Genomic DNA, 25,965 nt, shown 5'->3' with positions numbered 1-25,965 from the left:
CATTGCTATAGACCATGCTGCTCATAACCACTGTGTAGCTGTTTTCTTCCAATATGTGTCCTGATCCAAATGTTTTTTTCACTCTTTGCTTAGCCATCATTCCATGTGTGAGAATGGGGACCTCCTTTTCTTGTTCTCTAAGGGTCTCAGCTCTTTGCGGGATACGTAGTAGGTGTGGGGTGAATCCTGCAGAACGGATGAAGGGTTCACTTCCTCTCTGAAGTGCACATCAGAATGGTTCAACTGTACCCTCTGTAAATCCTGAGGTCTGTTCAAGGCTGTAAGTAAAATCAGTGAAGTGGAAATTATATTTGTGAAATCTAAAGAAAATTCTAAAGACACCCATGTTCTCAGGAAGGGTGATGGGTAATCAACATCCCATCTCTCTCTCCTGCCTGGTTCTGACAGGGGCTGGAGCCAGGTTCTGCACACTTCTTTCATGCTCCCTGAGCTGGAGGACAGGCCCAACATTGGGCGATTTCCTCCCTGGAGGAAATCCTAGGGGATTCCTTCCCCAGATTCCCTCTCTAGCCTTGTTTCCTCCCCAGTTCAAGGCTATGCTGGCTGTGTGCCAGCTTGGCCTCCGGACCCAGTAGGGCCCAGGAGCTCGCCTCAGAGCAACAGTGCCTGTTTCCCTATTGTGCCTGCGGCCTTTCAGTGCTCAGCACTCATCACTGACTCCATCTTGTGCCACTGGCCTGTGTCCTCCATTTCCTCCACCAAAGCTGCTCTGCTCCTTTGATCTCCCTTCCCTGGCTTTAGTCACAGATTCACACCTGCTCTTCCTCCTCCTCAGAGCCAGCTGTTTTAGCCTGGCCCCTGCTGGGCCCGCCAGATTGTCTTCCCAGGAGTCTGCAGGGCTGAGAAGCTGGGTAGGGCTCCGGGCAGCTCTGCTCACAGTGCGGAGAAGCACCAACTGGCCAGAGCCTTTGCATGGTCACAGTGCCTGGGCTGGAGCTGGAGATGAGTATTTCCGGAAGGCCTGGCCTGGCTCCTATTTACTTGGTCAGATCATTGTAAACAATGAGTATCTGGGCACCATGACCATCCTTGCTGGCGACTATGCCTGGCTATCCAGAGATCAAGAGGTATAAATACTCAACTGATTTATGTATCCAAAACAGTTGCTCAGCACCCCTGGCTGCAGTGGTGGGCACTGGGGACAAAGATACAGTAACAGCTGACACTTTCCTACTTCCCTTATGCAGAGAAGTGTTCATGGTGGCTTTGTATCCTCTAATGGGATTCATATCTATCAAAATTGTTCTTTTGTTCTCAGTGTTTTATAGAAGGAAACAGAGGCCCAGAACTGTAGGTTTGTTGAGGGTGCCCAGCTGGGGAGTGGTGGGATGTGGGCCTGGATTTGGAGCCCGCCCTCCTAACCACTAAACTGTGTTGTCCCAGTTCTAATTTTCAGAAGGAATAAGACAGGGCCTCAGCTCTCCAGGGGGACAGAATGTCAGAAGCAGACAGGGGGGGCCGGTAGGTGAGTGGATCAGTAGCAACACAGAGTGGCTCTTGTTGTGTATCAGGTCCAATGCTGCCTGCTGTGCGTATATCATCAGCTCTGAAGTCATTACAGCAGTCCGGGTGGTAGGGAACAGCAGTGCTCCAAGAGGCTCAACAGCTTGCCAGGTTGGGAGGTAGCAAGTGGAGGAGCTGGGATTTGAACCTTGCTCCAGTGTCGACACTCTTACCCTTGCCCGGGAAAGTCATAGTGTCCATGTGGTGGTCCACAGGTGGCCAAGAGGGTGCTGAGCCCCACACTGCCTGTGTGTTACTCCACATCCCGAGTTTGCAGGCACAGAGCCACTGCTCTAACTGAACCCACAGTGAGCCTCTATTTCCTTGCCTATGAAATGGGGCACTTAGGTCAGCTCCATCTGCCCCTCTAGGCTGCTGAGGGGATGAGATCAGGTCCAGGGAAGGGTTCTGCAAAGTGTGACTGCTGACCTCTAGGTCACTTGCATCCCTAGCATTGGTTTGTCCTGAGCACAGAGGAATGGGGCCACACGGCCAGCCCACCTCAAAGCTCATGCCATTTAGTTCAGGACCCAGGGCCCATGTCAGGTAAAGAAGTGATTATTTGAGATGCACAATAGCTACAAATGAAGGGTCTGACTTGATGACTACTCCCCCTCAGCACTTTCCCATTTTTTCACCCCTCATAATTCTTGGGGGCCCATCACCCACGTAAAACCTCTGTTGTGTGCCTGTGGATCTCTCCTGCGCCCCTTCCATCCATCTGCCAGCTTTCTGCTTTTGTATTAAGAGCACATGCCGACAGCCTGGTCTGTGCAAGGGGACAGGCTCCTCCATCCCCGCAGCCCCTCTGGCCTGGCCCTCGACTCAGGTGAGCCATGCCTCGGAGGGCCGGGGTGACACGTGTGTTAGACAGGTAGCCTTGGTTCCTGCCACCTTCTCACTGCACCTGCTTCTGGCCATGGTATTTGTTTTTCTTTAAAAGCCAGACATAGTGTAAACTTGCTTCCAGGAAGCCACTGGGTAAATTGAATGGAGTAGTGAGGGGGCACTAGCCACCCTCCAGTCTGCAGTGCCACCTAAATGTATTCTCCAGTGGTGCTTCTGCATGGTTAAAAGTGGCTAGTGACTTTTCTGAATGTCAGTGCAACTTTGGGAGGGTTGCTGCCCTCAGACCAAGAGTTTGGAGCGGCCAGGCCTGGGCTGCCTGGTGGAAACAGGCAGGGGAGGGAGACGTGTTTCCTACTTGCCTCGAAATTATGGTGTGACCAGGAGCAGCTCCATGTCACGTGAGTGAGTGAGTCACTTCAGGGCTGAGGCAGGCAGAGGCCCCATTCCCCCACCATTACTGTGAGGCCTTGGCCACATCATAGATCTTTTTCTCCATGCGTTGGTCTCCTCCTCCATAAAGGGGAGATCAGAGTCAAATGTATCTCATAGGGTTTTGGAAAGGAGTTAATTATGTGATATGTGGAAAAGCATTTTGAATGATGGCTGACCGAGGAAAAGACTATAACAAATATTAGTTGACCCTAAAATATAATCTCAAAATTATCTTCTCTGTCTGTCAACATTTCCTTCTCATTCAAAATGCATAGCACACCAAAGTCACAAGTACCCGACAAGAGGCTGGAGGTGTCCTCCTGGTTCCACCATGCCCTGCTCTGTGATCCCGGAAAGAGACTTAGTTTTGTAGGCTACAGTTTCTTTATCTACAAAATGGACATAAAATACAAAATCCACTACTAATAATGAGGATTAAATGCATCATGTACATAAAGGAAATTATTATTATTTAGCCCTTGGCTTTTTAAGAAATGTTCCCTGTCCACTGCCTTGTGGAAAACTATGTAGAATGTTCTCTAAAGCAGTTTCCTTTTCCTCCTTGGGTGCATAGGAAGACTACATTTCCCAGCCTCCTTTGGGATCAGGACCCATGTGACTGAGTCCTGGCCAATGGAACATGGACAGGAATAATGTGTGGGACTTCAGGGCTGGCCCCAAGACTAAGGTCATGATGCTTGCTTCTTGTCTATCTACCAGCTGAATGTCAACACTCAGGTGACCTTGAGAGCCACATGTTGAAGATGGGGCATCCTTCCCCTTCCTTCCTACTCTCTGTGGGTCTGCTTGGACTATAGCGCATTACATTGTATCTCTGAGATGTGCAAGTTATTTGCTTCTGCAGCCAGCAGTGAGCCATCTTGACAGGTGCCCAATTCTACGGACCTCTACTTAGTGTGCACACCTACATCCTTTTACTCGGGAAGCTTTTGGAGTATACCTGGCCCCAGCCCCCTTAAACTTATTTACATGACCTAGTCAGAACCTCATTGCTTTGAAGAATAATCTTCACAGCCGCTCCTGGTGGTACTGAAACAGTTCCAGAGCAGCCCCCCTGGCTTCTGGACCTCCCTGCAGCAGCAATTCTGAAGACAACTCCTTCCCTAGGGGATTTTCGGGCCACCTCACCTCTCCAGGCAGAAGTCACCTAAGCAAGCATTGAAAGGCGTGAAGACTCTCTCCTCTTGCAGCAATTGCCCATCCTTGCCACATGCATTCATCTGATGGATGTTAGGGTGCAGGCTAGGCAGGCAGTGGCTCCTCTCGCAGAAATCCAGACTCTAGCGCACACTTTCCCCTCCAGTCAGGTCCTTGTCCTGCCTGGGGCCAGCTGAATGCTTTCTGTGCTCTGAACTTTTCCTGAGCCCTTTACCAGGCACGGGGAACCAGGCATAAGTGTTGTAGAAAAATTATTTCAGAACTTCCATAGTTTCCTTATGAAGTAGAGGCTATTATCGCCATTTTACAGGTGAGAAAACCAAGGCTCAGGGTAATTATTTTCCCCGAGTTTTCACAGGTAAAAGAGGTAGAACTAGGTGCCGCCTCAAGTTCCTTTTCCTACAGTGCCTGCCCCTTGCTGTGCCTCCTCTGGCTCCTGAGAAAATGCAAGCATCAGGAATGGACCAAGAAGGTGACTTCTTGGTGGGAGGTAACCCATGGTCACACGGAGCTCACCTGCTTCTTTGTTTATTTGGGACACGTTCGCTAGCCTCAGACTCACAATCCTCCTGCTTTAGCTTCCAGAGTCCTGGGAATCCACCTGCTTGGATCAACACCTACTATGTGCCAACTGTATCCATAATCCCTGTGGCCCAGACTGTCCCTAGACACTGGCATCTTGGAAGAGGAGAGAGCTGTGTCACAGTCTCAGTACCCTGAATAAATCCATGCTGTGGAAAGGGTAGCATAGACTACACAGTGCATTGTAACTCGCTGTCAACTCAGAGAAGGAGACCACACAGGCAGGGGAAGGAATGTTTTCACCCTAGGAGTGGAATCAACATGAGACTTGTCTATTTGGATTTGAGTACTAGCTCTGATACTTGCTGGCTGAGTGACTTGTGGGAGTTATAACTAATCTCTCTGAGTCTACTTTGCCACCTATGCAATGAAGGCAATAAAGACACCTGCCTTATGAGATTGTTATGATGGTTATATAAAGTAGTAAAATGTAAAATAGATGGGGCGCAGTAAGAGTACGTATTGAGCCTTAATTGTCAAGGAAGACTAGAAATTCAATAGGTGGAGAAAAGAGAAGTCGGGTGCTATGTGAGAGCTTCAGAGAGAGAAAACTCAAGGTGTTTTGGGAATAACTAGTGGCTCATTCTGGCTGATTCATACGGGGTCAAAAGGAGGTGAGGCTAGAAAGAGAGAGGGAGCAAGGCTGAAGGATCTGTGCAGTCCTGTGCAAAACAGTAGTGCCTGGGGAGCATATGGACCACGGACCTAACAGACAGTGCTGCCTAGTGATGTCGTGGCTGTGTTAGTTCGCGTGACTGCTCTCTGTGACACTGCACATTTCACATCGCTTGGTGATGCGCCTCCCAGAACTTGTGCTCATCATAAGCCATGCACGATCGTATGTAGCAGGCAGTGAGGAGCTACTGAGGGTTTTGAAGCCTCAGGGTGTCCTAACCAGAGTCCTTTCAGAAAGACCCTTCTGATTGCAGAGTATAGCGTATCCTGGAATGGAGGAGTGGGAGTTGCCCAGGAGAAAGCAGTCACCACGCAGCTGGCCGGCCAAGGAGATTGAGCCTGGCTTGGCGGACAGGGAGCTCTGCCGCTTGGAGGTCTGTGTGGGGCATGTGCTGCACGTGCCTGGCTGAGGAACTGAGGACCAGTGCAGAGACGGTGCTTGTCCCAGGTCCTGTGGGCGGCTGTGAATGACAGCAGGCCTCTCCCTTTGCAGGGCCAGGCCTGGAGTGTCAGGATCCCTCAGGGCATCTTGTCACCAGCGACATCTCCACGCCAAGAAAGACATAAAAGGAAGGCGGGGGACCAGCCTCCTTCCGGTCCTGAGGACCTGGGGAACCTACTGTTCCCGGTGTAGAGAAGCCCTCTCTGATGTTCTGAAGACAGGGTCTGGATGCCAGGCTGTGAAGGGGAAAGGGTGGCAGGCTCCTTTTGGGTTTTTGAAAAGCAAAACTGGCGAGAGCTGCCAGTCTGCAGTGTGTTTTATCTTAACCTTTCCATGTAATCCCGAAAGCTCACCTAATCAATTGAAGATCATAAAATATTAGACTTAATGCTGCAAAGTGCTGCTTTTTAATTCACATAACAAGCTCCTAAATAATTCAAATAGCAAACAGACCCTGCAAGTCAATGGTGGGAGACTGCTTGGATCAGCAGGAGAGTGTCAACACATGCCACATTTCCCGGATCGACTCCATTTCAAGAACCCTATTAAGTTAATTGCCGGTTTCTGACAGCAGAGAGCATGCTGGGAGCACAGCAAGCTTTATTAGCCTCGTGGCATCCAGAGGCCTCAGCCACTTTGCCCCTACTTGCAGGCACTGGGAACAGCATAGAAAAAAGTAAATCAAATTATGAGACAATAAATGCTTTTGGCAACATGTGGGCCTCGGATCCATGGCAAATACAAAAGCGTTGGAGTGTCAACCGCTATTCTGCCGAGTTTTTTTGCAGCAATGCCTTCTATATGTTGCAGAAGTCTCCCAGGATGGCACGGAGTGGTTACATCATTTGGTACCACTTGCTGAGACAGGTAAACACTGATGCAAGCAAGGGGTCCCTGCCTCGTTTTGAAACGGCAGGTGGAGAAAGTGAATAGGCCAGAGGAGCAGTGAATACGAGGGGCCGGTGTTGCTCATTTGGGTTCACAGAACTTTGGGGTTTGCAAACCTAGGGGAGCTTAGTGTTTGGGTCTAGTGATGGTTGGGGGGAGCGGAGAAGGGCAGGACTTTGGCCCAAATTCTTCTCTGATCCCTGGCCTCACCCTGTTTCACGGTGCTGTCTTTCTTTTGGGCCTCAAAGTTATGTCATGGTGGTGACAACCTAGAGTACATCTAGATTCTAATCCTGGCTCACCCATTTGTTGTGTGTGTAACCTTAAGCAGGAGCACTAACACCCCTGTCCCTCTGCCTTGCTGGCCAGGTGAGGATGACATTGCTTCCCTAATGGCACTCCTGGAGAGGATCAATTAGGTGGCACATGTTAAATATCTGGTCCAGAGTTTCAGGCATGGTAGCTAAGGACTCTGCAGAACTTCCTTTCCACCATCTGAATGAGAAACTCTCAGGTGAGCTAATTTACTTGGTTCTAGATACACGTGACACAGACCAACAGTTTTTTTCATGGAATTTGCATACAGTGAAGAAAACCACTCTCTCAAATCTTCCTACCCCAGTCCTTAGGCCCAGCCTTGCTGTCAGCGGAAGTTATTTTTGCTTTAGAACCAGGCCCTCCGTGGTATAGGCACGTAAGAGGAAAGCTGAGAAAGACTGGCAGGAGTGGGGATTGAGGCAGTGCCAGAGCTTGGCAGCAGGTAAAGGTGAGGACAGGTAGATAGACAGTTTCCATCTGGGTTCTCGTGAGTCTTTGTATCACGGACTTGCCACACTTTGATATTGGACAGAGCCTCAGAGATGGAGGCTGGCATCTTCATTTCTTGGATGGAGAAACTGAGGCTCAGAAAGAGTGAGTGACTTCTTTAGGTCACATAGCAGGTTAGTAGTGGAGTCAGTGACTGGACCCAGGTCCCCTCTTTGCAGTTCAGACATCTAGGAAGACATTTTTGTGGTCCAACACCCGATTCATGATCCTGGGGAGAAACAGCAGTGCTCTGTGACCAGAACAGTGCATCTTTCTCCAACCACAGGAGGATGTGAGTGGTCCCAGGGAGGCTCTCTGGAAAGAATGCATAACCAACCCGTGGTGACACCACCAGCATTTTGGGGGCTGCATTCCAGGTGCCTTATTTATATTACCCAGGTAGCCTTTGAGGTAGGCATCACAGTGATTCCCATGACCAAAGCCACACAGCTGCTAAGTCAGACGTGGGACTTGAACCTGAGTTTGCTTCGAGTTGTGCCTTCTCCCTGTGGCTCCCTGCTACTTCCTACTACTCCCTGAGGCTGCAGGCTGGAAGAAACAGAGGTCAGTAGGAGGTTGAATGGGAGAGAGGATTGTTCCCCTGGCTGTAGCCCCAGCCAAGACGGGATCACTAGCAGAGTGCTGTTGGCATTTCCTCGTGTGCCATGGCATTCTTCCCCATGATAACCAGAATTAGTAGCAGGCCAGAGGTCCTCTGTCACCCAATCACCATTTTCTAGTAACTAAGCCTGTGCATTTGGATTAGCTTCAGCTGCACTCAGTGGCAAGCCAAACAACCATGGTTTAATGCCGAAAGTCTTCTCTGATTTTGGTGAAATCCGGGATAGATTGGTGTGGTGGCTTCATAACCATCCGGGCTATCTTTTCTCCTGCTCTTCCATGCCCAACATGGCTGCTGTCTGCAGTGCTTCAAGATGCCTGCAGCAGCTCCAGCCATCACACACACATTCTAGGCCATGGGAAGGAAGAAGAAGGAAAAGCAAAAGGATCTTAACAGTTGTCATTTCCTCTCTTTCGAAGAACCTTCCCAGTAATTATGAGGCTAGTTTCTCTTATCTCACTGGCCACAATTCAGTCATATGGCCAAACCTGGCTGGCAGAGAGGATGGGCGGTAGAGTCCTTCTGAGCACGTCACTGCCTCCGCAACACAGGGGCTCGTGAGTGAGGAAGGTTAGGAGAATGGGCACTGGGGGGCAGCGAGAAGCTCTGCTGCAGTGCAGCTCTGTACAGTGCCACCTCCCCTGCTTGCCAGCGTGCTGGTGACTGAGAATGGTGGCGTTTGAAGGAGAGGAAAGCCGAGTTAGATGCGGTGTGAGTTTGCAAGACACTGGGATCCCTGGGAGTCCCTGGGGCCATGTGAGGGCTCTGGGGTGGACCCCATGCTTCCTGTGGAGGGGCAGTCATGCTGAAATCAAAGGAATCCATAGTGTCCAGTGCCCTGTCCCGAGTGGATTGACTTGCACTTCTCTGGATCCAGCAGGTCTTCTGAGGCTGCCTGAGGGTAAGCTTTCTGTCCTGGAGGACACTCTGATGATTACTGGATGGCAGAAAGAAATGTCAATGCCACTGACCCAGCCGTATCCATGTGGCAGGTCGTGGGCTCCTCAGAATGAGCCTGTGGCAGAGGGAGCACGAACCCAGATGTACAGATCAAAAGTGGAAGCTCGGAGAGGCTAAGCAATTTGTCCGAGATCACACAGCTGTCAAATGCCAGAGTTGGAGGGCAGACTTCCTGCCACAGCACTGGGCCACTCTGGCCCATCTCACTGTGGCCCATTCACCGTCGCCACACTGGCTCCCTATTGCCATGATCCTTTGGGGCAAAAGGCCACTATGGAGACCACCAATAATGTGCTCTTCCAAAGCCCTTTCTAACTACCTCCCCTATTCGGTGTCCTCCCCTTACCTCAGAAAGACCCCTGGGAATTGCATCCCTGGCCTCATGTAGGCTCTGGCCAATCACGCCGCATGTCTGGGCCTCATGGTGCTCTTCAGTACACCTGGTTCCTGCCTTCTGTCCCACCTCCCTCCCCAGGCAACTCAGCCCCCATGCTCCAGGTGAGGTTGGTGGAAATTGGGATGTTCATTAAATTGTGTCCCACATTGCCTGCTGGCCTAAAGCAGGCATGAAACGGAGGCTGTCCCCATCTCCTATACCCATTCTACCTCAGTAAGTGAAACCACAGATCTGGGACCAACCAGAAAGCCCTCCTGTTGAAGCCCTGAGAGATAGGAAGAAACCATGTGCAGCTGGGCCCGCTGCCTCCCAGCTGTCCCTGGCTTTGACATACAGAATCTAAATATATACTTTGAAAATTGAAAAGTGCTCACATATAGAATGTGGCTGCAGGAGGCGATGCTCTCTTTGAACATGTCTCTTTAAAGACGAAATTTGCAAAGTGCTTTCCTGCCCTTAAGGAGACCCTTGAACATGGCAGCAGATGTAAAATGGAAATTGAAGTGTCTCTCCCAGGCCACCGTACATGGATAAAACAGGCACAATCTATTCCAAGCACTCATTAATAGCTGGTCTCCCAGGGCCCCGGCAGCAGCCAGAGGATTTGACTCATTAAAAAGGTGGTGAGGTAGAGTTTTGTGCCTTCCCTGCCTGTCGCTGAGCTCCTGTGCGCAGCCATCACCGGCAGCCTCCAATGAGCGACCTGAGATGGCTGGTGTGGGGAAGCGTTCGCTGAAGCCTTTGAAAGTGGTGCCCACTCACTGGCAGGGTGAGAAGCCCTTGCTGTCCGTCATATAGATTTGTGTCTCTCCCGAGGCAGCCCAGACAGCATTATCTCCAGATAAATGCAGAGGAAAAGCTTTAGGTTGGCAGCACCTAAACAATCACTGCATTTTGCCAGGTGACCTATGGCCCTCAAGAAGGGACGGCGTATTCAGGCCTGGTCTTTGTTAGATACTTGGGGCCGTACTTGGGCCTAGAGAGGACTCAGGTGGGTTGTATACCTTGGCTGTACCACTTATAGGAAGGTCCAAGCTTTCCTTAGAAATTGGGGTGGGGGTTGAGCCAATGTATTTGCTCAGGCCTGCAATCCAAGCACTCTGGAAGGCTGAGGCAGGAAGATCTCAAGTTCAAGCCCAGCATGGGCTTAGTGACTTAATGAGACGCTGTCTTAAATTTTAAAAAATAGCTGGAGATATTGCTCTGTGCAAAAGGCCAGGGTTCAATCCCCAGTGCTGCTGCAGTGGGAGAGGGCTGTCTTCATTTTCACTCCCACTTCTCCTTGGTTCTTTGTTTTGATTCTCCCTCTGCTGGGATCGCTGTTTTATGAGGGAGTGACATTTTCCTGTCACTGTTCCCATTTCTGAGGCTCTGGGCAGTTTCCCGGGCTTCCTCAGGACAGCCTCTTTGTCCCAGAATCCTCTTGGGCCACAGCCTCACTGACCTCTACACGTTCTCCTTTTCTGTACACCAAGACCTCTCTTCAGTCTCCCCATGCTGCCAGGTCGGGCCTACGAGGATGCCAACTGTCTCGCCGTTCTTCATTCCTCACTTCCCGGTGGTCCCTACCACTGTCCTGGTACTGGATCATCTCTACTACACACTCATCTCCGTCCCTTTGCATTTTTTTAAAAAACAATTTGAAACAGGGCCTAAGTTGATGAGCTACTCAGCAGGCTGGGCTCAAACCTGCAGTCCTCCTGCTTCAGCCTCCCAGGGAGCTGGGATTATAGGCACACCCCACCTTGCCCACCTGGGTGCCCCATTCATCAGTGAGCCAGCAAACCGAGGGGCGAATGGGGGCTTCTCTGATCCCGTGATCTGTCGATCTGGCCTCGAGTCACTCACCAAGCATTGTCCTGCAGGGACTTTTTTCTCTTTAAAATTCTCAGTCACTTGTGAGCTGTCGCCCCTGCCCCCCAGGTGTTTCTAGAGAAATGCTGCAGGGTCACCTGCAGAGGACCCCAAGTCAGGGCACAGACAGGGTACGAGACTGAGGAGCAGACAGTGAGAAAGCTGCGGGTCATTCCCTGCATGGAGTGTTTTCATATCCTGGGTTAATAAATTACTTTTCTATTTTACTCCCCCATTGGACAACATAAGAATGTATTATTTCTGAAATGTTAATAAGTTAAATTAAGCTAATCTTTGAAATAATTAAGCTCAGTATTAACAAAATGTGTTTAGAGACAGGGAGAACATTCTGAGACTATTGTTTGTCTGTTTGTTTGTGCTTTTCATACACAAAAGACAGCTGATTTATCCTTGAAAGGACTCAGGATTCACGTTTGCCTACAGAGATGAGTCCTTTTACAACAGCCCCAGAAATAGTTGAGGACTTCAAGGGCGGAGAAGTTAAGGCAGGAGAATAGATCCAAGGGAGAACTCACTGTGCGGCTGTGAGCTCTGTGTTCAGCTCTGAGTTTTGAAAAAGCCAGAAAACAAACAAACAAACAAACAAACACCCCTTTGAGGGACAGAACCAAACCATAGCAGGATGAGGGGCGGAACCAGTGTCAGAGGGGCAGTGGAACTAACTCAGTGGTTACCCAGGGGCGGGATATTGTCCTGCGAGTTCAGCGGGGGTATTTGGTGGGTGGGTGAGTCGGGGGCACCACACATTTAGGGAACAAATGCCAGGGGTGCAGGGCTTCATGCACGGCGTAGAACAGCAACGGATTGTTCTGGGTTCTGTATGACTTTAGAATGACCCGAAGGGCACTGGTAAAGATCTGAGCCTGGACCTGACTCTTTCAAACAGGAAGTAATTTGAGCACCTTTTGAAGCATACATAGAAAGATCTCTGAATGCAACTTCTGTGTGAACCAAGGGGAGCTTGGCTGTGCTTTGCTTGGAACGTTACCAAGCCCTGTTCACCATGTTGGGAGAATCACATCACCCATGGCAACAACACCCTTGGTATTTGAAACTCCAAAACAACACGCATTTTATCAGTCTGTATTGTAGCTGCGGCATTCACTGTGACTTTACACCCACACATAAATTCATGACTGTTTTCTTGAGTTCACTAGGGAAGTCATCATGTCAGAGAAATTATTTATCAAAAAAATGCGTATTGTGTTGTTGTGCGTTACCTTATCGTTCCCCTTCGTATCATAGGTAAGGCGCTGTGCTGATTTAAACTTCTTCTGTGTGGACAAGTTATATCATCTCTGAATATTATTTCAGGGTAGCAAACGAGCATCACAAAATATTGTCTGCTAGAGACACCAGGGCTGGATCCCAACGTTTTTATGGATCTTGATACAGAATTTGGATTTCACTCTCAGCAAAGCAAAGGAGCTATGGCAAGAATTAAGGGGTTATTATAAGATGGATTATTCCAGACAAGGGAGATGATCATCCAGCCTTCTCCATCTTGCACCTGAGCAGGGCTGGGTACTCTGCAAATTAGTGTGCTACCAGCCAGCACAGCCTTAGCTGATGAGCTCCGCTCCCCATTCTTTTCCTTTACAGAGGGGATCGAGCAGGCAGAGAGGGGCCAAATTGTTGGTCCACTTGATTAGTACTATGTGCTAAGTGACGCTTGGTAGGATAAGGGGTAGGGGTGTGTATGTCTGTGTGTGTTGGGGTGCCTGCCTCATTGAGCTGCCTCTCACAGCAGCCGGTCCTATTTTTGTTTCTGGTTTGCTGATCTTTCCACACCCATTTGGTCACTCGCCCTTGCCGCCCGTCACACCACTTCCCACCTGGCTGCCTGATACCTAACTGCCACCCCAGGCCTTGTGGTGTCCCCAGAGCCAACCTGGCAACCTTCAGACCTCAGGCCAGGAGCTAAGAATATCCCTGAGAATATTCCCCAACACCTACAACAGATGTGGCCACAAATTACCTGGTCCCAGTGGTGGGAGTGGGGGAGGAAAGGGCATCGTCTCTCTAAAAGCATTACATACTTAATTTGCAAAGTTACATCACACATTCACACACAGGCCAACTTTCTGAGTGCTTATTTCAAAACAGAGATGATTCCAGCCCCCACGCGTTTCCTTTGGAGAAGGCAGGGGTGCCGGAGGTCACCATCCCAGTCAGGCCAGAAGCTTTCACAGACAAGGCCAGCACACTCCCCTAGGTGCCAAGATAGACATTTGTGAGGTCCCTCTTTGCACGTGCTAGGCACCACCCCATACCAGCCCCGTCAAGTATGTATTAACAGTACCCTCATCTTACAGGTGTGGAAGCTGAAGCTTCTCCTCTTACACCTGGGGCGGAGTCTGCCCGGAACTCGGGTCTCCAGATTCACAGTCCCATGGTTTTCCCCATTGTACAACAAAGTGAGAGATATGGATCTGAGCTACGTGAACAAAGCTCACATGTGAATGTGCTTGGGCAGCCGTGCTTTCCTGGAAGTCATTTTACATGGTTTCGCTGCCTCCTCCTCCTCCTCCTCCTACTCCTCCCCTTCCCCTTCCTGCCAGCCTGGCCTACATAGTGAGTCCAAGTCTGGCCTGAACTACATAGCAAGACCTTGTCTCAAAAAATAAAGAGAAACAAAAACAACAAAAAGAATCCATGAACTCTACTTTGATATGTATAGTATCTATTCTCTTACTTTTATTGTATTTATGCCTTTATATTTAAACTACATTTTGTTTTTCATCTTTTTTCTTATTTATTGTCATCATCATCTTCTTTCTTCCTTCTTCCTCTTCTTCCTCTTCTTCCTCTTCTTCCTCTTCTTCCTCTTCTTCCTCTTCTTCTTCTTCTTCTTCTTCTTCTTCTTCTTCTTCTTCTTCTTCCTCTTCTTCTTCCTCCTCCTCCTTCCGTCTTCCTTTTTTCTGAGTTACAGAAAAAGCCCTGGAACCTCTGTGAAAATAGAGCCCACAGCGAGTAAAGAATGGTTCACAGGCCAAGTCAACTGGGAAACGGGAGAGATAAAGGGTTATGATTGATTTCACTCTGCCCCACTGAGTCCATTCCACCGACAAAATAATGTTCTTGGATGATTGTTATTAAGTTAAGGGTTTAAGAAATTAATTTGAGGATGATTTTGGATACAGAAGGGATGATCTGGAAGTTTATTTGGTTTCTAAAATTAATTTTAGCTACATTAGAAAGTTAAAGCCCTGTTTCTTTCTCTACACTTTTTAACTCTGCTTATAAATTATGCTTTTCCATTTACTGTCCTGATGGGGTTTTCTTATTGTGGTAAAATATTCATAACATAAATTTGGCATTTTAATATTTTCACTGTACAAGCAAGTGGCATTTAGTGCATTCACACTGTCGCCTATATATATATACTTTTAAAGGAAAACATAAGAAATCCCTTTTGAAAATTCTAGCAAGGAGCAATTAGATTGGAGGCTTTTAGGAGGATAAGTAACTGTCACACGTCAGCGCGTGCACTGCCCAGGGTCCAGGGCGCTGCTCCGTGCGTCTGCTTACCCAGGGGGACGTGTGCTTCCCCCAGATCTTACTGTTTCTGAACCTGCACTGCTGGGAGCCGCTGAGAGATGCTCTCCGATCCAAGCCCCTCTCTCTTTCCCATTATTTTTCAAAGCAATGATCCCTCAACCGGCTGTACATTTTCAAAAACCCTTCAGATAATCACAAACCCAAGAAACTTCCACTCCTCTGAGGTTTAATTAGGAGGAACTGTCTTTCTGGTACTTCTGAGAGCCTTGCTCTAAATTTCTCCAAGGAAAGGGAAGGTTCACAGTAAAAGGGTGGGAGCGAGTGGAATTGTGAACAGCCCCCCCCCCCGCCCCCGCCAGAAGGAGAGAAAGGCGCCTTGTAAGTCAGAAATCACATTGCCAGTGTGCCTGTGTCATTACGACCCAGAGAACGGGGACGATCGGAACGCAGGATAACACATTAGCGATAGATAATAGAGTCTAAATAAACATAATCAGCTTTCCTCTATGTCTCCAGACCAAAGCTTATCTATAAATACCCTAATGACGCCCAACCAGCCAATTACTCGCTTCTTGGAAGAGCCCCTTATTAATGGCGTTGCAGTGAGGGAAAAACATTAATTATTGGACACAGTGGGATCTTTTACATTCTGTCTGGTCCGGACAGCACCAATTAATGCAACAATTATTATCAACGAGCGCGGCAGCCTACTGAGCACAGCCACCCCGGGCTGGCTCGATGGGGTGGGAAGAGCACGCTCGCCGGGGGGACGTCACCCACGCTCTTTTTATGGAGCCAGTTTCTTCATCACTGTGGAAGCTGCCGGAACAAAGCAGAGGGTGGCCAGAGTGTGTTGGGTTTTCTTTTAGGCTTCAAGACAGTGCTCCTGGAGTGGTAAGTGGGGACCGGGAGGAGTTGTCAGCCATCGGCTGTGGGAGTTGCTAAATGAAGTCAGGCAAAAGTCTGGAGAAAAGAGGCTGCTTTCAGAGCCAGGGAAACTGACTGGGCTCTTGCCCCTTCATTCCTCTAGTTCTTCCCTCTCCCTCACCACACTCTCACCCCACTGCTTCCCATTCAGAGCCACCAGTTGATTTGTACTCTGTCTTGCCCCAGGACATTTGCACAAGCTATTCCTCCTGTCCCTTCCTTGCTTATCAAGAGGCTGGCCTTTTCTCAGAGAGCACTGTGAAAGCTATCTTTGCAGAGAGGTCTTTCTTGAATCCAACCTAAAACTATACATTTCCCTCTGAGAGGTCTTTCTTGAATCCAACCTAAAACTATACATTTCCCTCAATAGTTGTCATTTCTTACTTCTATTTTTTTTTTTTTTTTTGTGCAGCATCTATTACAACATGTATTTGGCAGAAACATCTTATTACCTTGTTAGTACCTGCTTCCATAATAAGAATGCTAGCTCCTCGAGGGAAGGGGATTTGTATTTTTCTCCAGCCTCTATATGAGCTGGCAGTAGGCGATCAGTAAATACTTGATGAGTAAAGGCATAAATCTATGCACCCTATAGAAACAAATTATACATAAGAGCTTCTGTGCTGGGTGTTATATAGACCACACTGGCTACTTTCTTGCAGAAATACCATGGGGGAGGGGGCGATAAACCCAACTGTTCCACTAATTGTAGTGATGTCTATGTTGACTACTGTATTTAGAGAGTGATGCGTGTGCTCCTGGGGCCCCTGTCAAGCCCTTCTGTAACACAGTGGCCTCTGTTATTGCTGCATCCTAACAGTGTACCTCAGTTGCCTCAAAATGAATCTGCTCAGCCCAAGGTAGAAAGCAGTTGCAGGAATGCTTTTGTTTTTCCCTTCTTGGTGACAAGGAGAGGATTGCTTCTGGGAGGCATTAATTACACAGCACTTTGGAAAATTGGTTCGGTGAAGGCTGATTCCCCAAAGCCTGGGTCAGGGCTCTGAGAAGTGGGTGGGGCCATGCGTCCTGCCAGAGGGAAATCTCCGGGCTATTTGTAAGAGGAGTGGAGCCAGAGGAGCTCAGATGTGCTCTGCTAGGTCATGGCAAAGTGTAGGAAGCTTGGAGACCCTCAGTGGACACAGCAGCCCCTGTCACTAACTAGGGTCAGCCTAGGTGTCCACAATGGCAGCGAGAGCACCTGATGTTTTCCAGCCACAGTGAACCCCTGAGAACTTGAAGGCAGCTTTGGGGATCTCTCAGTCCAGGGCTGCTGTGTCTAAGTGACTCTGCCATGCATTCTCCTCCCTGCCCGTCCCCCCAGATAGCTGTCCCCAGGGAACAAGCCAACCACAAACTACTTAGAAATGACAGGGACACTCCCAGTGCACCTGCTGGGGTTGTTTGGTCCTTCACCTCTCGGAGGTGGCAATGACCTGGACGTGTAATCTTCCCACTCCCTCTGCACTGTCCCCAAGACACTTGGTCTCACCTCTGCATTTGGTTCCAAGTGTGGGCTGTCTTGCTTCTTGGCTGCACACAGGGTCAGTGATGTCCCTGCCCATGACCAGTGCCTGGCTTGGGCCGTGTTCGGTGGAAGTGTCTTTCAACGGTGCACACTACTGCACTGATGAGTCATCGGCCTTCTCCTCCAGCCTGTGGGCTGAGCTGAGCTTCGACCTGCATAATGAGAGTGCTGGCCTTCAAGGAAAGCAGGAGCAGGTGCTCTTGGAAAGTGGCCACCTTGCCACAGAATGGCCCTTCCTTTCTCTCCCCCAGGGAAGGGGCACTATGGGTCACTGCAGCCTTCTGAGCACACAGAATGACAATTTGTGTGAAGTGTCACAATCTAGTGTCTGAAACAAGGAGGCCATTGGTCCTGGGTTCGAGCACCCTGCCTCTGTCACCTCCTGGCAGGGGCATCAGACAGACATATTACTGAATCTTTGCGTGCTGTAGTCCCCTTTGTATGCAAGATACAAATAAAGGTTCCACTCATGAGTGTGGTGGCGGGGACAAAGCTACCTTTGATAAATGTCAGCTGCTGGGCTGATGGCCACTAGGGAAGGAAGACCTTTGGCAGGGGGTGTGAGACCTCCAAAGACGGTTCTTTGGCAGGCTTACACTGATTCCCTACTGTGAGTGATCCTAGACTGAGGCCCTGAGGTTGTGAGGTTAACAGGCTGCTTCAGTCCCAATATGGTTTCTTGCCAGCGAGACTCAGATCAACCTGTGAGGCCCCCGCCTGGTGGGGACACGAGGGCTTGGATGAATGAAAGGACGGACAACAGCTGTGGAGTTTGGGCCACTTCAATAGGCACCATGACAGCGCATGAGCTGGGTTTTGCAGGTGGTTCCCACACCCAGGAGTGCCTTGGAGAATCATTAGCCATCTTTAAACCAACAGTGCAAATATCCACTTCAGGAGTATAACCATCATGAGTTACAGGCTGGGGTTCAGATGGGCTGCTGCCAGGACTTTAAATCCAGACTCGAATCTCAACCAACTCTTTGTTTTCTCTGTCCATGGCATCTGCACGTGTGTGCCATTTTTACCAATTGATTGTGGAAAAGGCGTCTTCATACAAACAGCTGCTCAGGATGACCGCCTCATTCTTTGCCCTGACCCGGCCCCATAACACCCAAGTGAATATTGCACATCCCATGTAATCTTTATCTCAAGTGTTGCCAATAAAATGCTTTCTAAATCTGGAGAAATTAAAGTAGGCAACTCATGTGACAGGGAAGCCAATGGGCAGAAAGGTATTTGGTGTGGACGGGATGTGAGGGCTCTGGATGAGGGTCATTTTCTTTGGCTTTTCATTCACCTTTTCTCATTGATTCCATTCCTTTCTTCATCTACTTCCGTGCTTCAGCATTCTCAAATGGGCAGTGATTCTTGCTTTCTTGGAAAGCTGAAGAATATGGTAGTCATTTAAAAAATTATTTATGAGTAGTGCTTAGTCCAGTGATCTCTATTATTACTCAGGACAAAAGAATTTCCCTTTGAACTGAGAGTATAGTTATAGTTCTCTTCCAAACATAAATTCCACATAGCTCATGATGCTAGTGGAAAGACAGATGGAAAACAATATTCTTCTGGTTTTCTGGGAGTTCTGAGGGTTGGATGTGAGCGGCCCCCACAGCTCATGTGTTACAGGCTCGGTGCCCAACTAGGCACTATGGGGAGGAGATGGAAGGCTCGGGAGGTGGGGCTCGGTGGCATCCACCACTGGGTGCATGCCCTGGACAGGGATAGCCAGAGCCATGTCTTCTCCTCTTCCCCTTTCACGTCCCAGCCACAAGCTCCCCCCAGGCATGAGGTACTCAGCCCTCACCAGGGGCTCGAATGCGATCCATCTGCCAGCCATAGAACTAGTAAACCAAAGCAAACCCATCTTCTGCAATACCTAGCTCAGGTATTCCTTCCAGTGGTGGACAGCTAAATAATGCAAGAGGTTTTATGAGCACACACCAGTGATGGAGTCAAATTTAAGACCTTGCTTATTTCCCTTCTACTTTCACTGGACTGTACTGCCATCATGTCCCATGGCTTTGCTATCTCATGACGTTTTGTGGCACATGTGGTGTTTTCCTCAATGCGACTACATGCCTGTGAATCTTGTGTAATTGGGGTCCCTCCTGTGATGTACCATGCCCAATCCTAACCCTGTACTTTCCTAATTGGGAGTCAGGAACCTTGCTCTCTCGTGACAGCCTACGACTCCGATTCCTTGCTATTTGCCTAGGTGCCAACTTCTAACTGGTTCTGAGCCTTAATGGGGAAGTAAGCGCTGAGGAGGGGGGGCCTGCAAGAGCAGATTCAAGACCAAATGCAGCACTGAGAGAGAGCAAATGAGTGAAATGAAGTCAGCGGCATAGTCATGGCAGTGAGGGCCATCTCCACCGAGAGCCAACAGCTCTGTGCTAAGCAGCCTGGGCTCTGAATGGCTTTGGGGCTGGGCTTGGGCAGAAGCAGCTGGCAAAAGTCTGGAGTAGCCCGAGCAGAAGGCAGCCAAGGCAGCAGGTGCTGAGGCCAGCTAGGGGCTGGCTGCCAATTGGAGGCAAGTGACCTAGGCTTGAGGGGCTGGGGGTGGGGGGTCCACATCTGTGAAAGAGGAGCCCACGTTGCGCAGGTCCGTGCTTGGCTTGGGTGAGAGAATCCTCATTAGGGCTCTGGAGAGTGCTCCATGAAGGAGGAAGAAATACTTTTCTAAAGTGAGAACCATTTCAGGATGCTGCACACATCCCTGGAGATGGAAGGCTGAAGTCCACACCCTCAAAGTGCTCCAGAGGGACAAACGGAGTCCTGGGGTAATGTTGAAATTCAAAGTGGCTAACTGAGTCTAAATCGAGACAGTCTGTATGCAAAGTACAAGAACAGTGTAACAAAGAATGTAAAATAGCTTCATAATTTGTGTAAAGATTGCATGCTGAAATTATAACATTTTAGATATAATGAGCTGAATAAAACGAGAATAAATTTTCTCCATCCTTTCTCTCTCCTCCTTCTGCTCATTTTTCTCCTCTTCCTCTTCTTCCCCACCTCTCCCCACCCACTGTGGCTATTAGGAAATGTAAAATGGCACTGTATTTTACCTAGAATGTGAGCCTCAGGTTCTCTTTTACCAGGAAGGGCATTCTGAGTTTCCTTCTGGATATGAGAACCCAGGAGTCTCCGGGTTTGGTGCCAACCTCAAGCTGGTATCTCCTGCTGCACCGTTAGCTTCCTGCTGGACAGGGCTGGAGCTGGAGGAGAGAGCATGAGTGTTTCTTTCTCTCTCTTTTTCTCTCGGCACTAACAGGAGACAAAATGTTGTGTCACTACAGGGATAATCAATTTTCACCTTGAAAATGTGATTTCTTGAAACTGCCTCTCTGGACGAGGGCAAACTCTGTCTTCAGCACAGAGCTCCTCAGCACAGGAACTAAATTGTCACACAGCACCCCCAGAACACAGAAGCTGCCTGGGGAGGTGCATTAGGAACCCAGGGGACAGGAGGGCCATGGCAATGCCCACGGATGAATGTCAAATCCTGGAAGTTTGCTGGTGGACCAGGCTTGATTCACCTGGTGACCTGGGGAAGAGACCTGTCACCTTGCAATCAACAGAGCACTTATATCCGGGGAACCCACATGATCTTAGCAGCTGCTAATTCAGGCCTGAAAAACTTAACATCATCTGACCTTGGCTCCCCATATCCAGCCACCCACTTTCTCTGCAGGGCATCCATAGAAATGAAACTGGAGACTGAAAATAACCTGCTAATGTCATCTCCACCGTTTCCATTTTTCTTTGTTTGCCTGTAATAACAGCAGATTATGAACCTTAGGTTTTTTTTGTTTTTTTTGTTTTTTTTTTTTTGCAAAAGTAACAGGCCAGGATCTTCTCATGACTTTGTTGAGACCCAGAGAACTGAGAAGTTCAGTCCCAGAATCCAGCCTCCTGCTTTCTAGCTGATAACCTCAGGTAAGTGACATGAACTCTTTGTGCTTCAGTTTCCTTGCCTGTAAGATGATAATGACACCTGTCTCTGTAGAGCTGGGAGAATTAAGAAATCCATATGGAAAAGGGCCTTGAATTGTTCCTGGAACATGAAAAGGTCAAACATGTGCTGCCGTTACTTTGAGCTATGGACTCCATTGAGTGGAAGTCTCTCCCTCTGTCTCTCTCTCTCTCTCTCTCTCTCTCTCTCTCTCTCTTCAGCTGCCCCCCCCCCACTGCACACCTGATTAGGCACGAGGCAGGTCTTGTGTGGTGTTGATGTAACATGTCTACTTTGGCAGATGTGGCAATTCAGCGAGTGACCCATTTTCCGCACCTTGTGGAGGCCATTGCAATGGGTTTCATCAACCAGCAGCTTGGAAATGAGCCATGGCATTAGGAGAAGCGTTTCTGGCCAGCGTGGATGGATTTCACTGCTGTGCAGCTCATGCCGGGGCTGGGAAGGGCACAGAGGGATGCTCTGTGGTAGCATCCACACTCCAACAATTGGCCACGGAGACAGGTGGGTGCACATTCTTCGCCCTGACTCCCCAGGGGACACCTGCTGCATCACCGGGAGGGTGGGGAGGGCGTGTTTGTCTGCCTGGCTTGTGGCTTGGGGTTCCAGGAGAGTGCAGGGAGTTTGGAAGACAGGAAAGCAACAGGGGCGTCCAGTTCCCAGCAGAGGATCGTAGGTTATCACGCACTTCAAGGGCGAGGGTTAGGGAGATGTGGTTGAAACCCCTTGTTTGTGGGAATTCCTGAGTCTGAACTCGTACCTGAGGAGAAAGCCTCGTGGGATTTCTGTACCACGGACCCAGGGGGAGTGGGGCAGGGGCCCTATTTAAGGGAGGCTCCAGTGAGTACAGAAATCTGGGGGTCTGAACTCTTTTGAGAATAAACCTGAGAATCAATAAAAACGTTTAGGCAACTAGCTATTTAAGGAGCTGACCCATGCTGCCAATGCAACTAGGTGGCTGATTAATCAATCGGTCAACTAAAGTCAGTGCTAGCATCACGGGTTTGGGGACAGACGCTCCTGTATTCAATTCTTGCTCTGCTGCTCTTGACCGCAGGGTGTTGATCAAGTCCCGCACCTCCCGACCCTCAGAGCGCATGCGTATGCCACGGCCACTGCCACTCCCTGAGCGGGGCTGGCAGAGCAGGTTGACAGGAGGCAGGGGAGACCTCGGGAATGGCCTGGTGCTGATGCAGGCTCTGCTGGCGCTACCTGGACTTTGCACTCCTGGTTATTCCTTCTCATCCTCCAGGTTTCAGCTTAACTGCAACCTGCTCCAAGAGGCCCTCGCTGACCACCCACTATAAGACCAGGCCTGCTGTCCCCACTCTAAATGTCCGTCGGTCACTTCCTTGGTTTGGTTTCTTTCCAGGATGCACCACTGTCTGTGATTTTCTTCTTTTGTCTCTGCTTGTTGCTCTTTCTTGTATGTTGACTTTTGGCTTCTTAGCCATGAGACATAGGTCCCCGAGGGCAGGAGCTTGCAGGGTGTGCTTTGGGGAGCAATGGTGTCTTGCACACGCCCAGCTCACAGCTCAGTTTTGGCAGGAATCCCTGTGTGCGGGGCCTCCTGAGGCACCGGAAAGGGTCGTGGTGACGATGAACTGCCCTGTGTTGTGAACGGCGAAAGAGGATCCTCCCTGCAGAGTCTGTATGCTTTTTTGAAACTTTTTGGAAATGCCAGTTACACAGAGTACAAGGTGGAGTACACAGTGCTGTCAGGACACAGAGTACAAGGCTGAGGTAGCCCTAAAAAGGAAGACAAGAAGACACAAACTTTCCATTTCTCAATTTACAAAACCAACGATCTCATTTACAACGTCAGTGGAAGCGAGTGCTGATGTGCCAACTGACGGTCAGTCTATGTGGGGAAGTTAGCGCCTGTCAACTTGCGGGCGTCTTCCATGCGAAAGAGAGCGCAGACCTTATTTCCTGTGAGGCTGCATAAGAACATTTCTTCCTGACATAGCCTTTCTTAAAGAATTCATATTTCCTCACTCATGAGGACATAGGACACAGTGGGTTTCTGTTTTTACCTTAAGTGACAGGAAGCTCAAAATCAATTTCAATATTTAATAATATTTGCTCTCTGGTTGCCGCAGCTCTTCCGCTCATGTGGATGTCTTCTTAGGAAGCAGAAATAAGTGCATAAATGCATCTCAAAAACGTGAGCTTCGCAGCAGAGTTTTCCGGCTGGAAAGCAACAAACAGTAACACCGCTGATTTCTTCTGTGGCTCCTCCTGAGGACAACTCTGTGGCCCAGCACAGGGCTCTTCCTCCGGCCAGGCCTCAGTTTCCTTTGCTGCTGAAGGAAGAGTTTACGTGATGCCATAGAAAAGATACACTGCACTCTTAAGTGAAATAAATAGGACACACGTGTGCCAGTACCGAATGGCTTCTCTGGTGTGAGAAACTGAAAGTGTAAATAAGGACTCAAAAGTCTAAGATAACGTGAAATAGGAAGAAAAGGGGCAAAGGGGAAGGGGAGGTGGGAGGGGTAGGAGGAAGGAAAGAAAAGAACAGAATTTTTTTTTTTTCGGGGGTTACCAGGTATTGAGCTCAGGGCCTTATGCTTGTGAGGCTGGCGGTGGAAACTCAGAGCTAAATCCCCAGCCCTTAGGAAATGGAATTAATATGAGAAAATGAAAAACTGGGAACAAAGTCTTTGTAAATAGGGAGGGGTGAAGGGGTTGAAGGGATTGCAGAGGAATGGGAAAAAAATTAAGAACCAAGATAGATTATGTAAAGATGGAAATTTCCAATGGTGAATGTCATTATACTTATACCCAAAATGTACCAATACAATGAACTAAAAGAGATATAAACCTGAGTCACATGTAAGAAAACAGATTCACCTTAAGACCATCATGTTACAGGAAATAAATCAGACACAGCAGCTTAACTGTCACGTGGGTTCTCTTAATGAGAAACCCAAATTAGAAGTAAGGAACAAAATAAAAGATGGACAGTAGGAAGTAGGGAGATAGATCTTTCTAAAGGGGAAGGGGATCAAGAGACGGAGGAAGGGAGGGGAAGGGAGGAGGAGATTGAAAGGGAATTACAATGTGTTACGTGCATGTACCAACTCCGCACGGGAATGTAAACATTATGTACTCCAGACGTTTACTAATAAAAAAAAAAAGTAATAATAGAGGAGTTTTGACTGTGCAAGCTCATTTAAAGCACTTGTCAGTTGAAAATGTGCTTACGTTTTCAATGATCCAGTGAGCATGAAGTTTCTCTGATTTCTCACATAGGCATTTTTTTTTCCCAAGCTTCTGAAATTTAAAAAGAATTTTTTTTTCTTTTTAAAGCTGAATTGTTCTTTGTTCAAAATAACAGTGGTGGGGATATAGGAACCTGAAGCAGATGACTGCAAAGCTTTTTGGGGTTGCAGGGGGAGGTGGGGTTGTGAGGGGAGGGTCCACACATTTTCTTCTTCCTTCCATGGGGCCCAGTACCTTGGGGGCATCCTAACTCACAGTCACAGGATTGCCAGGCAGCTGCACAGTTAAATTTGCTTTCTAAAATCTACCTGCCCTCTGCTGGGGTTGCAGCTCAGTGGCGGAGCACTTGTCTAGTGTGCTTGAGGCCCTGGATTCTATCTCAGAACCCAGGAGGACAAAGAGAGAGGAAGAGAGAGAGAGAGAGAGAGAAATCTACTCACTTGTACCCGAGCCTGGATTATAAACTTCTCAAGGGCTAGAAGTGTGTAGAACTCACTGGAATCACAAGTTTCTGCCCAGTGATTAGAAGAACAAAACACCTTGTGCTGGCTGCAGGCAGTAGGTGCAGCGGGTCCTTGAACATCTGTCCCTGTAGCTGTCTATCACCTTGTGAAGCCACAAAGGCCTCCAGGATCTCCAGAGCTTGGTTTTTCCTTGCCTTTGCATCAAGATAATTTATGATTCTTAGGTGGGACTGCTGACTGTGTGATCACTGTTTTAAGACTTCACAACCACAAATTTAATTTCTTTTTAATATTAGGAGCTATTTACCAGTAGCTCAAGCATTAAATTTACACTTTATGGGCAATGGGGAGGAGTGACAGGGGAGTGGGAGGGGAGAATTATTCAAAACCGTATGCAGGAAGGATGGAAAACATTGTTGGCCTTTTTCTAGGAGAACAGTATTTTTTTCCTTCCCAATTGAAATATTGCTCTAAAACATTGGCAGGCTTATAGAAGTAAAATGAAAAACAAATCCCACAAAAATCCTAGAGTACCATAGAAATAATGAATCAAGAGTTACAAATGTTTTGATTTCTGTAATATTTTTCAATAAAGTTGATGCATTCCAAGCAGATTGTATTTATCTTGAAGGAGACCCTCTGCACTATGGCTTAAGAATTTATAGCAACCTTTTGGTGGTCTTGGTTTTGACAGGAACATAAAAATATTCACAAAGTGAACTGGCCATGGGCTTAGAAAGTGAGCAAACCTGAGTGTGAATCGTTCTCCTTTTGTACTTTCTGGGCCCAGGAAAGTAAGGGCTGCCCTCTCTGATCTGGTTCCTTCTCCAGTGAAACATTCCAAGGGTACTGTTGCCTCAGTTGGTTCTGTGAGCACATGGCAGAGACCAGGATGAAGTTTGTTGGGATCAACAGAATGAGCCTATATTTGTGGTCTGTAGTTTTGCTGGACGTCTCTAGGATTACATGAGATTCAATATTTCAATAGCACAAAAGTCTACACACATCTTTTCCCCCTAGTTCCCCTTTTTGTTTTCTTGCCTTTTTGCTGATCATATGAGTCATTCATATTTACTAGAGAAAGCTTGAACACTAAAATTGGTAGGGCTGGA

General features: G+C 48.5%; 1 long non-coding RNA gene across 1 annotated transcript in view; it reads left to right on the top strand.

Moving 5' to 3' along the window:
- The window catches only part of LOC104869347, a 164,824-nt gene extending 141,658 nt beyond the window's left edge, over nucleotides 1–23,166 (top strand). The window contains exons 2-4 of the long non-coding RNA XR_782285.2: nucleotides 21,030–21,127; nucleotides 21,445–21,665; nucleotides 22,414–23,166. This is a non-coding gene — a long non-coding RNA (uncharacterized LOC104869347). The remainder of the gene's footprint in view (nucleotides 1–21,029; nucleotides 21,128–21,444; nucleotides 21,666–22,413) is intronic.
- The last annotated feature ends 2,799 nt before the right edge of the window (nucleotides 23,167–25,965 follow it).

This window comes from Fukomys damarensis, unplaced genomic scaffold (assembly GCF_012274545.1).
Source record: "Fukomys damarensis isolate Sample0158 unplaced genomic scaffold, DMR_v1.0_HiC HiC_scaffold_8, whole genome shotgun sequence".
Classification (NCBI taxonomy): Eukaryota; Metazoa; Chordata; class Mammalia; order Rodentia; family Bathyergidae; genus Fukomys; species Fukomys damarensis.
Note: the sequence above shows the minus strand (reverse complement) of the source record. Positions and strands in the feature narration are given on the sequence as shown.